This window comes from Mirounga angustirostris, unplaced genomic scaffold (genome assembly GCF_029215605.1).
Source record: "Mirounga angustirostris isolate CCGP_5_RB_7025 unplaced genomic scaffold, mMirAng1.0.hap1 SCAF_8, whole genome shotgun sequence".
Classification (NCBI taxonomy): domain Eukaryota; kingdom Metazoa; phylum Chordata; class Mammalia; order Carnivora; family Phocidae; genus Mirounga; species Mirounga angustirostris.
Genome location: NW_026991716.1, coordinates 77059837 through 77073692, shown reverse-complemented (window position 1 = coordinate 77073692; position 13856 = coordinate 77059837). Strand labels below are relative to the sequence as shown.

The window sequence follows — 13856 nt, the reverse complement described above, 5'->3', positions numbered from 1 at the left end:
TGCTCATGACGCAAAGGAAACCCATTTTTATTTTTATTTGAAGAAAGATAGGAAGAACTACAATTCTATGAATTCTCTTAGAATTACTCTTCCTTTACCCACCACCACCCAATATCATAATTATCTCCCTTGTGGAAAGTAAATGTAAATAAATGCATTTAATTTTGGAACAAAAATTGTCTTCAAGTGCTCACCTATGCCCCTCCTCATCTATTGTATTTTCCTTAATACAATGTAGTAGAAACCTGGAAATCAGAAACACTTGAGTTCTCTCTCTCTCTCTTTTTTTTTTTTTTTTTTTGTTACTCTGTATGGTTCTGTGATCTTGAGTAAATTGCTTTTAAATTCTTTGAGCCTAAATTTACACAACTGTAAAATGAGCAGATTCAGTCAGATGATCTACAAATCCCTTCTAGCTCTGGAATGAAACTTCGCTTTTTTTTTTTGCCCTGTCATCATCCTATATCATCTTTTTGGGGCCAGCTGTAATGAAATCTTGAATCCAGACCCTGACATACTCTAGAGGAAGGGACCCCCAGTCCCAACAAAACACAGAAAAGACTCTGCTAGGAGCTCATTTAAATAATGGTTAAGTTTTAGTCCCAGTGAATTTTCCATCTGTTTCTCTATATTAGTTGGACATAAAGCTAGTCCAATACTTAAGACATTCAGGAGAGAAAAGATACAACGTCTTACAGTGCACCTCTTCCAAAAATATAAAAAGAGAAGAGAAGAAAGTGATTTTTCTATTTGTGGAACTGTGTGTTTTGTTTACTTGGGCTTATCCCCAGGTGAAAATTCCATTTAAATACTGATTATGGGAAGAGGCTATTAACTGCTAGCCAGGTATTTTTCCTAAGGAATTAAAACAGAACAGAATAAGTATTCCTAGTGGGATGAGTATATTTTCATTCTCAGGGTGTAATAGAACTCAAAGGGAAGAGTAGTTTGGTGTGTCACAATAAATAAACAACCCAAAGAGGGTAATTGGATAAATTTTGTATCTCTTCATGTGCTTTTTACTCAACTGTATTGTCAAAGACAGAAACTCAACTTCCATTATTATGTGGGTCTGTGGCAGGTCTCATTAGCTGAGGGGTAATTATACAGATATAAATATGTGTATTAATAGTCAAGCCAGATATAAGTTATATACCAATTGTAGTTGTGCATGTTACACCTTTTCTATAGATTATGTTTCTGTGTTTGCATATTTTGGCACATATACCTCCATATTTTCTCCCTTCGATTAGCTATAAACCAAATATGAGTTGGGGGCTATTTAAATAATGAAAGAGGCTAATTATCAAGGACTTGACTTTACTAATGTACTTAGGTTGGAGATGTTTTAGGTGAGGAGAGCATGGGCAAGCCATCTGATTTGGTCCATTATTATATTTTCAATTATCTTTGATGCTCAAAGAGAGACATTAATATAGCTGAGGATGACATAGCAAATTACCACAGCTCTCTAACCTTTTAAATTGCTAACACTGTTGTAATCTGTAATTATAGAAATCAGTGTGAAAATTGTGGCACTGCATAATTATCTTTCCTGATACTTAATTGCTGAATGAATTATTAATCAGAATCAGTCTTGTATAGTATTTGCAGCAACTCAGAAGAATAATATATAATTAAATTTCATTATTCCTATTTTTGTGCTAATGTTTTATGATGTTGTAATTGATAATTAATTGGCCAAAAACTCACACAATACTTGGGAGTTTCAGGTGGCTGAAAAATGTTCAATGTGCTGAGTTCATTAACTAAGTAATGATCATTCTGTAAAGACCATGGAGTCTACTCCATTCTGTGTGAGAAAGCTTTTGAAATGGTTATATTAATCATTAAGTCTTTCATGTTTCCTTAAAAGAAAGCAATAACTGTGAGCACATATGAATAATTAAGAAATTTTAATGGATTTCAAATCTGGTCTATGTTAAGCAATCAGATGTTGGTTATGAATCTCAGGCTAATACACTAGATACAGTTCATGTGTTTTTCTGTGTATCAGTTTCTATTCTAATTAAACAATCAGCAGTCTCTATATAATCACATTTTCAAAAAGAGAGTAACAGTGCTATAGCCTGAAAAGCCATTTCCCGCTACCTTCGAGGAGTATAACCCATCGTGTGCAAAGTCTTTATAGACAAAGTCTGGTCTAATCTTCTTTTCCAATTGTCCAAAATACTAACTGGTTTTCCTCCCCACAGACACACAGAATTTAAAATCTGAAAGGATTATGAAATTTTCCTTGACTGGCATTCTAACTAAGAATTCCTGGTGTGAGTCTCTTTTGGTGTCCTTTGAAACCTAGGTAACCAGCCAAAGCTCAGAATCCAAGAATGTCTTTCCCTCAGCCTGAGTTCTATTGAAAAGAAACATTGTCAAGCATTTTATGTGAACTTCTGCTGGGCCACTTTATTTTTATTTTTTTAAAGAAGGTGGTGCTTTTTTTTTTTTTTTTTTTTTTTGGTTTTCAAGTGTCTCCTTTATTTTTTATTTATTTATTTTTTTTAAGATTTTTTATTTATTTATTTGAAAGAGAGAGAGAATGAGATAGAGAGAGCATGAGAGGGAGGAGGGTCAGGGGGAGAAGCAGACTCCCTGCCGAGCAGGGAGCCCAATGCGGGACTCGATCCCGGGACTCCAGGATCATGACCTGAGCCGAAGGCAGTCACTTAACCACCTGAGCCACCCAGGCGCCCTCTCCTTTAGAAACATACAAGGGTTTTTTGTTTTTTTTTTAAACAGGGGAACATCTTTTTTCTTCCCAAAGAATTTTGAAGGCCTGTGGTATGGAATTTTATAATGCATATGCTGGTTTTTAATGAGTCCTTTTCTAAGCTGAGCAGAAAACCATCCACAGGAGATTATTCCTAGGGATTGCTGTGCAAATGCACCTCCACTTTCTCGGGAAGACCATGACTAGTTTATTTTTACATTGGTTGCGCTGGCTCCAATGTCTTATAATTCCAAATTATAAATTATTAAAGAGGAGTTTGTCATCAGACCACTCTAAGTAGAACTAAGGCCCATTCCTGTCCTTCTGAAGGAGAGCTGCTTGGCAGATTTTGGACTAACATCAGAAGTCTTTCTATTCCCATCTTCTGTCCATCCCAACCCCCTCAGAGCTGTGTATGGTCCCAGAGCAACAGAGACCCAGGCAGTAGTCACAATCTGAAAAACCTCGATGGTCCTGAGGATGCTGTGATAGGAAGGCAGCTGGGAGAGTCAGAGTGGTGTCGGCAGGGCTGTGGGCAGGAGATGCTGATGTGAAAGGACAAGCCGTGATCAGGCTGGGAATGAAAGGTGAATGCAAACAGTTGGCATGGTTAAGAAAGAGCTAATTTGACATAACATCTACTACATGTTGAATGAGTGAATTAATAAACTAGTGAACAAACATATGGAGTGTTTTACTCCTTATAGCCCATCATACCCTTTTTGTACAAATCAGGAAACTGAGGCACAGCAAAGTTAAGTGTCTTGCCAGAGGTGAATGGCGGAGTCAGGATTCAAAGCCCGGCAGCTTGCTCCAGAGCCTGCATTCTCAACCATCCCCCTGTACTGCTTCCACAAACCACCATGTACAGACAGTCTTTAGTGAGTGCTTACTACACTCCAGGAATTGTTCTAAGTGTTTGCATGTTTGCCCTTTAAATGATTTACTCCTCATGACAACGGGATTGACAATGAGGAATCCTTACCGAGCGCCGCCGACACGGTTTGTCTGAGGGTGTGTAGCAGTCAGTGTTCAGATACCAGCAGGCTGGCTCTGGGGGCTGGTTCGTCCGCGCTACACCACACAGCGTCTCATGATGAAGGGGGGGATTCTGATTTGAAGGAAACCTACGCAAAAGGTAGCAGAGAGAGAACATCGAAAAAGCCTGTAATAGAAAGGTGGATTATTCAAAGCATGCACTTTTAGCAAATATAAGGGGATAGAATCTTTTGGAAATGTTATGCGATGAGAATCAGTACAAGTCCCCCATCTGCCAGATGCTTTATCTTGGCATGAAAGAGAAATATATCAGGGTTGAGTGCCCGTAAGAGCAGACATTCTTGATATAATCATGTGGAGAATTAGTCAAATGGTGGGGAGGATAATTCCCGATTGCAAGCAAAGTACTTTGTCCTTCTCAGAGAGCCCTCAGATCTATTGCCTTATTTGACCTTCATGGTCACTGTGGGATGTTACAGAAGGAAGCTGCAGTCGTGCCATGGCCGAAGTTGCCAGAAAGGGCCAGATCCCACACATTGTCCTGTTATTTTCTCACAGGCCATGGATGGAAAGCGAGAAAATTGGCCTTTCCCCAAATCTGAGCAGGAAAGTCGGGCAAACGCAGACATGCCTCCTTCCTTGTGCAGTCCAAGTTTGCCTCAGTAGAAGAAACTCTCAGCCTGTGCAGAATTACAGATTTATATAATATACAAAGAAATGAATTTTCCTTTCGTAATAGCTTTTATTTGTGGAGTGTTTACTGTAAAACAAAGGCTGTCCTAAATACCTTATCTCTTCATCTCATTTAAGCTTCCCAGCCATTTTGCACATGGAAAAACCAAGGATTACAGAATCTAATTACCGTACCCAAAGCCCTACAGCTAGGAAGTGGGCGAGCAGGGACTCAAAAGGACACCCCTCTGCCTTGGGATGAAAGGAGAAATGGGAAACTGGTACATTGTAGAGTCAAGAAAGTGCTGAGAAGTCTCTTCGTGCCTGGTGCTTCTGGAGGCTTCTCTGTGCTTCTCCAGTACCATGTGGCTAAAGGGCTGGCCCTCGTTAGACCCTTTCCTGACCATTTGAAGATAGGGTATTTTCTTCCCCACTGCAGTGCAGTTTTGACTGTTTATAATGAGTGAGTTAGAAAATAATCTCTTCTTTAATACACTTTGCTATATCTGAAGCATATCCTGTGGGGTACAAATGCTGTGTGTGAATGGTGGTGGTGTGAGCATATAATAGGACTTATATTTTAAACAGCGTACTCGATGTCCCGAAGCATTTGTGTCCCAGCCTTTTGGTAACCATAATCATCACTCTGAGAAGCTGCCAAGGACAAGACAGGGACTTGGAAGGCTCCAAGCACATCCTTTCTTCCCCCTCCCCCCCCTGCCACCCCCATCTCTCTCCTCTGACCTGCCTTTTCCCCAGACTCCCAGGAGAGCATTTCACCTCCATTCGATCTCCTGTATTGTGACAGATGGTCCAAGTGCTTTTATTACCGGTTATGGAATTTAACAAACTGCCAACCAATGGCCTTAGCCTCCTGGTTTTACTCATTTTTAAATAAGAAAAATAGGAGCAAGGGTGTCGAGGCTTCAGTGGAAGCTCACAAACCTTTCCCAAAGCACTTCCCAAAATGACCTTTGAGCCAGAGGACTCCTCAGCCTTGATGAGATGCTGCCTGCCATGGGTGCGGAGTTGTGATTGTTTTAGTTACCAGGTGAACCATCTTGCAATCTCAACTTTGTCCATTCCAGCTTGCATCCCTGCAGAGAAGATGATACTTCAGAACAGAATCATGTGGTCCAGAAGACCCTAATACGTGGAAGAGACAAGTTTCCTTTTATTAAGAACCTCTTCTGTGAAAGCTGTATTTCTGCCAAGTCTTGGAAGCTCACTTGTTTCCTTTCCCACCCGTAAGCAGTGTGCCCACTCAGGAAGTGAGGCAAGCACCGAGAGAGACCACAGTGATGAACAGCCACATAACCATAGCCATAGATACTCGTCAGGTACCGTCAAATCTGGATTTGACCCCCTTGAAAAGGAGTTAGAGTTGAAAATCCAGTCTCTAGCATCATCACTCCTCGTCAGATGAACCTACCTTTGGCAGGTTGCGCTTACTAGCACCTACCAGTGATAAACTAGCTCAGAAAATGTGCTGGGAACCCTGGCATCCCTGATATTGTTTCTTGACTTCGCATGGACACCCAAGCCTAGCGTTGGCACTGACCTGGCAGGTGAACTTCTGGCAGTAATGACACGGTCTGTATCTTCTAAAGCTAATTCCAGGGAGCACATTGTTAAATTTATAACACTTAGATGTTCTCTTCCTCCTTCCTTTCCTGCCTCCCTCTGTGACTCCGTCTTCTTCCCCTCCCCTTCATCAGATTGGAAGTCCACTAATCACCGAGTTCAGTTTTTGACAATCTTAGGTTTGACAGTAATGCTACAGTTGGAATCAGACAGACTTGCAGTCTCCCCTTTTTTCTGCATTTGACTATCTGTTGTCTTAGTCTTTGATTCTCTGTTGTGAGTTTTGACTTGGTTCTTATCTAAGACAGAATAATTTCTGTCAGGTTCTGGGAACTCCCCTCCCACCCGATGGAGAAATTTGGGGTGGGGATGTGCACCCCGTCTTGAACTGTGCACTGGGTACAAATCTGCAGCGCCTTCTATTAAAATGTAAAACAATCCGTTGAGTCATCCTCCCTCTGGTTTGACTCAGATGCTTTATGGCATACTTTGCATGTCATTTCTCTGTAATGATTTCCCCATGGAGAAGGGTGTCTGCTAGAATCCAGGCAGACTGAAGATTGCTCTGAGTCAAATGGATCTTCTATTCTTTTAGTATTAACCCTTATCTCTCAGTTTCCCATCCTTGCTTTTTCCCTGAAGGAACCTAATGAAGTAAATAGGTTCCACCACCCTCATTTAGCCTCCTAATCACTGTTCATAATTTCTTCTCACATTAGCAGCACGAAGCTCTAGGGTAATATTCTCCAGCTAGAAGACGAGGGAAGGAGATACTGGGAGAGAATACTTCACACAGATGCCCTGATAAAGAAAAATGTAGAAAAGAAATGACTTCTCTCTGTCCTCTAACTCCTAATAGGCAAGAAGCAAATGCTAATAGGAAGCAGAGATTGATGTCTGAGAAATGAATATAAATGGAGAACATAGATACCAAGAAGTAGTGTGGGAGACAAACTGAAAGTGAAAGAAAAGAAAACTAGTCAAGGGTAGAAAAGGGCCTACCCCAGCAGAATAAATGGGGGCTTTGGCTGCACCCTTCGCTGGTAGGTTATCACAAAGGAACCAAAAACAAGCATCACAATATAGAAAAGAAGAGCAGGGTAGATGATCGCAGAGCCAGATATCCAAATCTGCCAATCCCTAATTCCACATTTTCTGCCTGCTCATTCTCCTCCCTTAACCATACACACACACACCCCCATCATTGCCAGGCTCCGCTAACAGTAACTGTGTATCTTCGACAGCCTGGCATGGAGTCCTCTTCACCCATTGATTTGAAAGCATGTAATCTCTTTCATCTACTTTTTGAGATGACGGTGTATGCACTACGTTATTGTTAAACCCAAGCCGTAGCTTTCCTCCAGGCCCGAGACAGGGTTGTCTCACGTGACATTACTGGGTGGAGACTCAGACAGGAGGAGTTGATGAACACCCTCCTTGACTCCGTAGCCACATATGTGAGACAGCCTCTGAAAATGTGTCCTGCACACCAGAGCACTGGTTTTGGTGGGGAGAGGAGTGAGAAGAGAAAGTGTTGAACTAATGCTGAGTACCATTGAGCACTGTTTTCCATTGCTTCATCCGTCCTTTGAGTTGACTTGTTCATAAGATGGAAGAATTCACACCGTTATTGGGCAAGTCTTCCTCTCTTCTTCATCAGTCCCAGAAGTTACATGATAGCATTTCTCCCTTTCAGCCAGCCATGTTATTTTGACCATCTCTAACTTCTCAGAAACAGCCTTCTCAAGAACTGTAGGTAGAGAAGCTCATGTTTCAGGTTTTCCTAAAGTTTCTGTACTTTCATAGAACCATAGAAATTAGAACTCGAAACGCCTTGCAGGTCACCTAGTCCGTTTCCTCATTTTATAGATATGGACGTGGAAGTGCATTGAAATGATTTGGTTTTCACAAGAGAAGATGAAACCCGAGATCTCTGAAAAGAGTCCTGCTCAGAAGCAGAAGCCAGGCTTCAATTTCTCACTACCTCCTGAAGGGCTTCCTCACCATATTCAGCCCATTTTTGCAGATTTTGTGTGTTTTCATTTGAAGCCCAAAGTCCACCCTAGGACTTTCATGATTAAGTAGGACAGCCTGAGGCAGGCAACCTGAACTGTTAACCCTTTCCTACAATCTTTAATTTGGAGCGAGCTGGAGGGTTTTTTTACTTACATAATGTAGGTGTAGCAGGTATAGCGAAGTGCATGTGTAATTTAACACAACGTGAATGCACAGCTGCTTATCACCAGTGTCAAGAAATGGAACATTGTGACAGCACCCCTGAGCCCCTCCTCCAGTACCACTGCCCAATAACAACTCTCTCCCCACAAATGGAAACTCTGTTCTGAGTCTTTTCTTTACAGTTTTACCACCTATGTATGTATCCCTAGATATTTAAATTTTGCCCATTTTTGAACTTGATATAAAGGAATCCAATTGTATGTTATTATTTTGTGTCTTGCTTCTCTAGCTCAGTATTCAACATTAAATTAGTGAGAATCGTTCATGTTGTTGCATGTGGCTCTGATGTGCTTTGTATCTTTCCATTATATGAGTATGTGAATATACCTCAGTGTATTTCATTCAGCTAGTGACAGTGTATTGTTTCCAGTTGGGAGGGATGCTGAACAACACTGCTGTGAGCACTCTTACACAGAGTTCCTGTTATAGACATACCGGAGTGTCTTGGGCGTAACCCAGGAATGGAAGTACTGGGTCATAATCTGTCCATATGTATGAGAGTCTCTCTTGCTTTACATCTTCACAAACACTTGAAATTGCCAAACTTTTTAGTTCTTTCCAGTTTGTGGATGTGTAATATATCTTTAATTCTTTATTATCTTTAAATTAATACATATAGTCTACTACCAACATTCTTTTTTTGTTTAATTCTAGTTAGTTGACATATAGTTCAATATTGTTTCCAGGAGTATAGTGCAGTGATTCATCATTTACATATAATACCCAGTGCTCATCCTAACAGGTGCCCTCCTTAATGCCCATCCCCCATCTAGCCCATTCCCCACTCACCTTCCTCCATCAACTCTCAGTTTGTTCTCTGTAGCTAAGAGTCTCTCATGATTTGTTTCCCCCTCCCTCTCTCTCCCCTGCCCGTGTGTTCATCCATTTTGTTTCTTAAATTCCACATATGAGTGAAATTATATGGTGTTTGTCTTTCTCTGAATGACTTATTTTGCTTAACATAATACAGTACACTCTAACGCCATCCATGTTGTTTCAAATGACAAGATTTCATTCTTTTTGATGGTTGAGTAATATTCTATTGTATATGTATACCGTATCTTCCTTATCCATTCATCAGTTGATGGGCATTTGGGCTCTTTCCACAGTTTGGCTATTGTTGATAATGCTGCTATAAACATCAGGGTGCACGTACTCCTTTGAATGTGTTTTTGTTTGTTTGTTTGTTGTTGTTTTTTAGAGAAAGAGTGCAAGCAGGGAGGGAAGGGGCAGAGGAAGAGGAGAGAGAGAATCTTAAGCAGTCTCCATGCTCAGGGCATAGCCCAATGTGGGACTCGATCTCAAGACCATAAAATCATACTTGAGCTCAAACCAAGAGTCAGGTGCGTAACTGACTGAGCCACCCAGGTGCCCCCTCAAATGTGTATTTATATCCTTTGAGTAAATACCTAGTAGTGCAATTGCTGGATCAAAGGGTAGTTCTATTTTTAGCTTTTTGAGGCACCGCCATACTGTTTTGAGGAACCTCCAAACTCCATAGAGTGGCCGCACTAGTTTGCATTCCCACCAACAATGCAAAAGGTTGCCCTTTCTCTGCATCCTCGCCAACACCTGTTGTCTCCTGTGTTGTTAATTTTAGACATTATGACTGGTGCGAGGTGGTATCTCATTGTGGTTTTGATTTGTATTTCCCTGATGATGAGTGAAGTTGAGCATCTTTTCATGTGTCTGTTAGCCATCTGGATATATTCTTTGGAAAAATGTCTATTCATGTCTTCTGCCCATTTCTTAACTGGGTTATTTGTTTTTTGGTTGTTGAGTCTAGTAAGTTCTTTATAGATTTTGGATACTAACCGTTTATCAGGTATGTCATTTGCAAATATCTTCTCCCATCCCCTAGGCCGCCTTTTAGTTTTGTTGATTGTTTCTTTCACTCTGTAGAAGCTTTTTATCTTGATGAAGTCCCAATAATTCGTTTTTGCTTTTGTTCCCCTTGCCCCTGGTGACATGTCTAATAAGAAATTGCTACGGCTGAGGTCAAAAAGGTTGCTGCCTGAGTTCTCCTCTAGAATTTTTATGGTTTCCCATCTCACATTTAGGTCTTTCATCCATTGTGAATTTATTTTTGTGTATGGTGTAAAGAGAATGAAATGGTCCAGTTTCATTCTTCTGCATGTTGCTGTCCAGTTTTCCCAACACCATTCGCTGAAGAGACTTTTTTTCCATTGGATACTCTTTTCTGCTTTGTTGAAGATTAGTTGCCCATATAGTTGTGGGTCCATTTCCAGGTTTTCTGTTCTGTTCCATTGATCTATGTGTCTGTTTTTGTGACAGTACCATACTGTCTTGATGACTACAACTTTGTAATATAGCTTGAAGTTCAGAATCGGGAGGCTTTGCTTTTCTTTTTCAGAATTGCTTTGGTTATTCAGGGTCTTCTGCAGTTCCATACAAATTTTAAAATTGTTTGTTCTAGCTCTGTGAAAAATGCTGGTGGTATTCTGCTACCAACATTCCAGTACTTCTAGCTCAGCCTCTGCATCACAGCCTGCCTCTTCATACAGTTCACATTTAAATATCAAAGTGTGAGGACTTATCACTGTTTTATTACTAGATATTTAGAAAGCTTGGGTTATTTTTTATTTCGGTCTATTTTTTAAAAATGAGCGAAACAACATCAGCAACAAAAATTACCCAAAAATTGGGGCTTATGATAATTGTCCCTAAATTCTTTATGTATTTTTTTTCAACTGTACAGTAAAACCATTGTCACAAACTGTGTCAGTAAATTGAACTTCCTCCCAAAAGGTCAAAGAAAATGGAAGTTTATGTTGAAGAACAAGAACCATTCAGAGCTATTAAGGATTTGATGATACAATTGCAAGTGCTTCCTTCTAACAGCAGCCTTAAATTTCAGTTCCCTTGGCACTGACAAGCACACACGCAGATGGAGTGTTTGAGTAAATAAAGAACACGGAACGTTTTAGCTGCTCAATGTCAGGCCCTTACTCTAGCTATCTAAGGCATTAGAGACATTAAATGACAGGCACTGCAGTTTTCCATTATAAAATACTGAAATTGGATTGCTTTCCACTTTAAGTAAGAAGTTTGAGTCTTGATGCAATTGAAAAGTGTTTCCAACCCAAAAGCAATAACTTAGTAATTTTAATGGCACTATGCACTCGAAAATTTCTATAGACTTGATAACTTTCTTTTATAAAAGCTAACCCTTATAGTTTCATTGTAAATAACTTAAAAAAAAGTATGCTTGATAAGAGCAGGAATTTACTCAGCAATTACTAAATAATTTAGTATGTGATTCACAGAAGTATTTACTTAATGCCCTGTTTCTCTGGGAAATGTGGTTGGAATTTCAAATGAAATGGTTTTTAATTTGGTCTTTTTCATTACCTGCAAGGTGTATTCATTTCTTTTCATGTGAACCATTCTAGACATGACAGGTTGTCTGAAAAACTTAACATTCTACTTTTTTGTGAATTTCAGCTTTTCACATTTCCCACTGTAGATTTTTTTCTTTTTGGTTTTTTGATTTATCCTTTTAACCTTCAGAACTAAGTGTCAGACGTTTTAATTTCTGAATATGAACCAATAATGAATGAAGACTGAATAAGTAAGTGAATAAGCAAGTCTGTATTCATTAATATTGTATCTTTGATAAGAATTGTGGTCTGTGTAGTTTTTTGAAGGAATGAGCATATTATGAGAAAATAATAGTAATTAACTTTTACTGCTGAACCATATGATAAGATGATTGGGGTATATGTGTATGTACATGTGCAGCTGGGTTTTTTGGCCTACAAAAAGAAGAATGAGATCCAGCCAAAACCCAAATCAGAACCTTTGGAAGGCTTCCTTACAATCTGATTTCAGCTAATGTCTACACACTTTAACACATTGTCTAATGCTTAGTGTAAAGACTGGCTGTCAGACTCCGACATGCTATTCTGGGCTCTGTTACTCACTACAGAGTATTTCATTCTTAGATCCCATGGGTCCTGCTGCAGATTTCAGGATTTGCTGCATTAGGGGGGGGAATGTTTTTTAATTAATATTAGCAAAGCAAGTGGAAAAAAAAGAAACTTAATGGGACATAATGCAGTGATAGGAGAAATGGAATTTAGGTTGGTATTGGTGAGTCAAAAACAGACAAATTGGAGGGAGTTCCTAGAAGAGCACCCATAATAATTGGAGGATGAGAAGGGCTGACTGATTTCTAAAAGAAGAAGAAACAGTATGTTCCATTATGCTTGAAGAGGGGCCAACAGTGAGGGGTGTGATAAGATCCAATAGGAATGTAAAGGCCAAGAGGAAGAGAGTGGTGCTGGCATGGCATAAGGAAGGATTATCCAGGAATAATGTAATAAAAGCAAGAAAATCCTCAGACAGGTTAAAGTCTAGCAACAGTTTCATGGGAATGATAGATTTTAGACTATACCATTTGATGAACAGATCTAATCTGTTTTAAGTGTCTTCTAAAACTTTCTGGAAGGTTTAACCCAAAAAGCAGACATCCGTGTTCATGTGACTACCATAGCCTCTTCATCGACTCAGGAGCACGTATCACCATAGCCCCTTTATTTTCCCAAATGTGCCCTAGCAGGATATTGAATCATTCCTTGAGGCCCCCCCCCTCCGGTTATCTTAGACCAGAAAGAGACCATCTTGCTTATGAACTGCAATCTGAGAGTCCAGCCACTGCACTGCCTTGGCTTCACCGCTATCGATGACTGCTCCCCACCTGGTGGTGTAGACTCTCATCCAGTGCTGCTGAATAGCAGTCAAGCCCCTGCTTGGACCTCAGTGGAACTCCACACTGGGTTTCCAGGTGACATAATTCTTTTAGTTTATACTCCCTTACGCAGCCATGGTTCCCAGAACAAACCTATGGGCTAAGATGTCTAGGACTGAAAGAGCTAATAGCATTAGCACCACATGTTGTGCCAAAATGTCTTCCTAGATTTGGATTCTCCATTTCCAAAAGCTAATTTCACCTTTTTAAAATTTTTTTTTACTCAGGGATATCATGGTCTATCCAGACAGATCTTCCTAACTTGGAACCTATGAGAGCAGGGGTTGGGGTACTAGTTCCTTCTCTCCCAGAAGGATTTTTCCTTTATATTGTCCATCCCATTCCCTGTAACCACCTCTGTGGAGGCAGTTTCTTTTAAGCCATGCAACATCACAACAATAAAAGAGGGTATATGTGAATGGTCTTTATAAGGCCAAAGAAAGCTACTTCTCTCGACTACAGTGACCGTGACCCATTGCCTGTGACCAATTAGGTATTTCTTTTATAGACTCTAAGACTCAGAGAATTGTAGCCATGTAAGAACTTTGCTGATCTTCTAGTTCAGACTTTTCATTTTACAAGTCTGGAAGCAGGTCCAGAGAAAGTTAGGCAGTTTATCCAAAATCCACAAAGCTGGTCAGTGCAAGAGCTAGATCAAAAGACCTAGATCCCAGGTATACTCCTCCTTCCACTGCACCTCACTTTAGTTCTCTTTGGACTTTCTTTCATTTCATGTTTCACTAAAGAACTTAAGGCTTTGTATCCTTTATAGTAAGCTCCTCTTGCTTGCTTTAGGTGTAGGTGTAGGTGCATTAATATTAATTAGCCATAAATGGATTGGAAAAATGAGGTATCTCTTATAAA

The 13856-nt window shown here is 40.1% G+C and overlaps 1 protein-coding gene across 11 annotated transcripts in view; it reads left to right on the top strand.

The window, feature by feature from the left end:
* Window positions 1–13856, top strand: part of BACH2 (BTB domain and CNC homolog 2) — a 350221-nt gene that overhangs the window by 250456 nt on the left and 85909 nt on the right. The window lies entirely within an intron of this gene.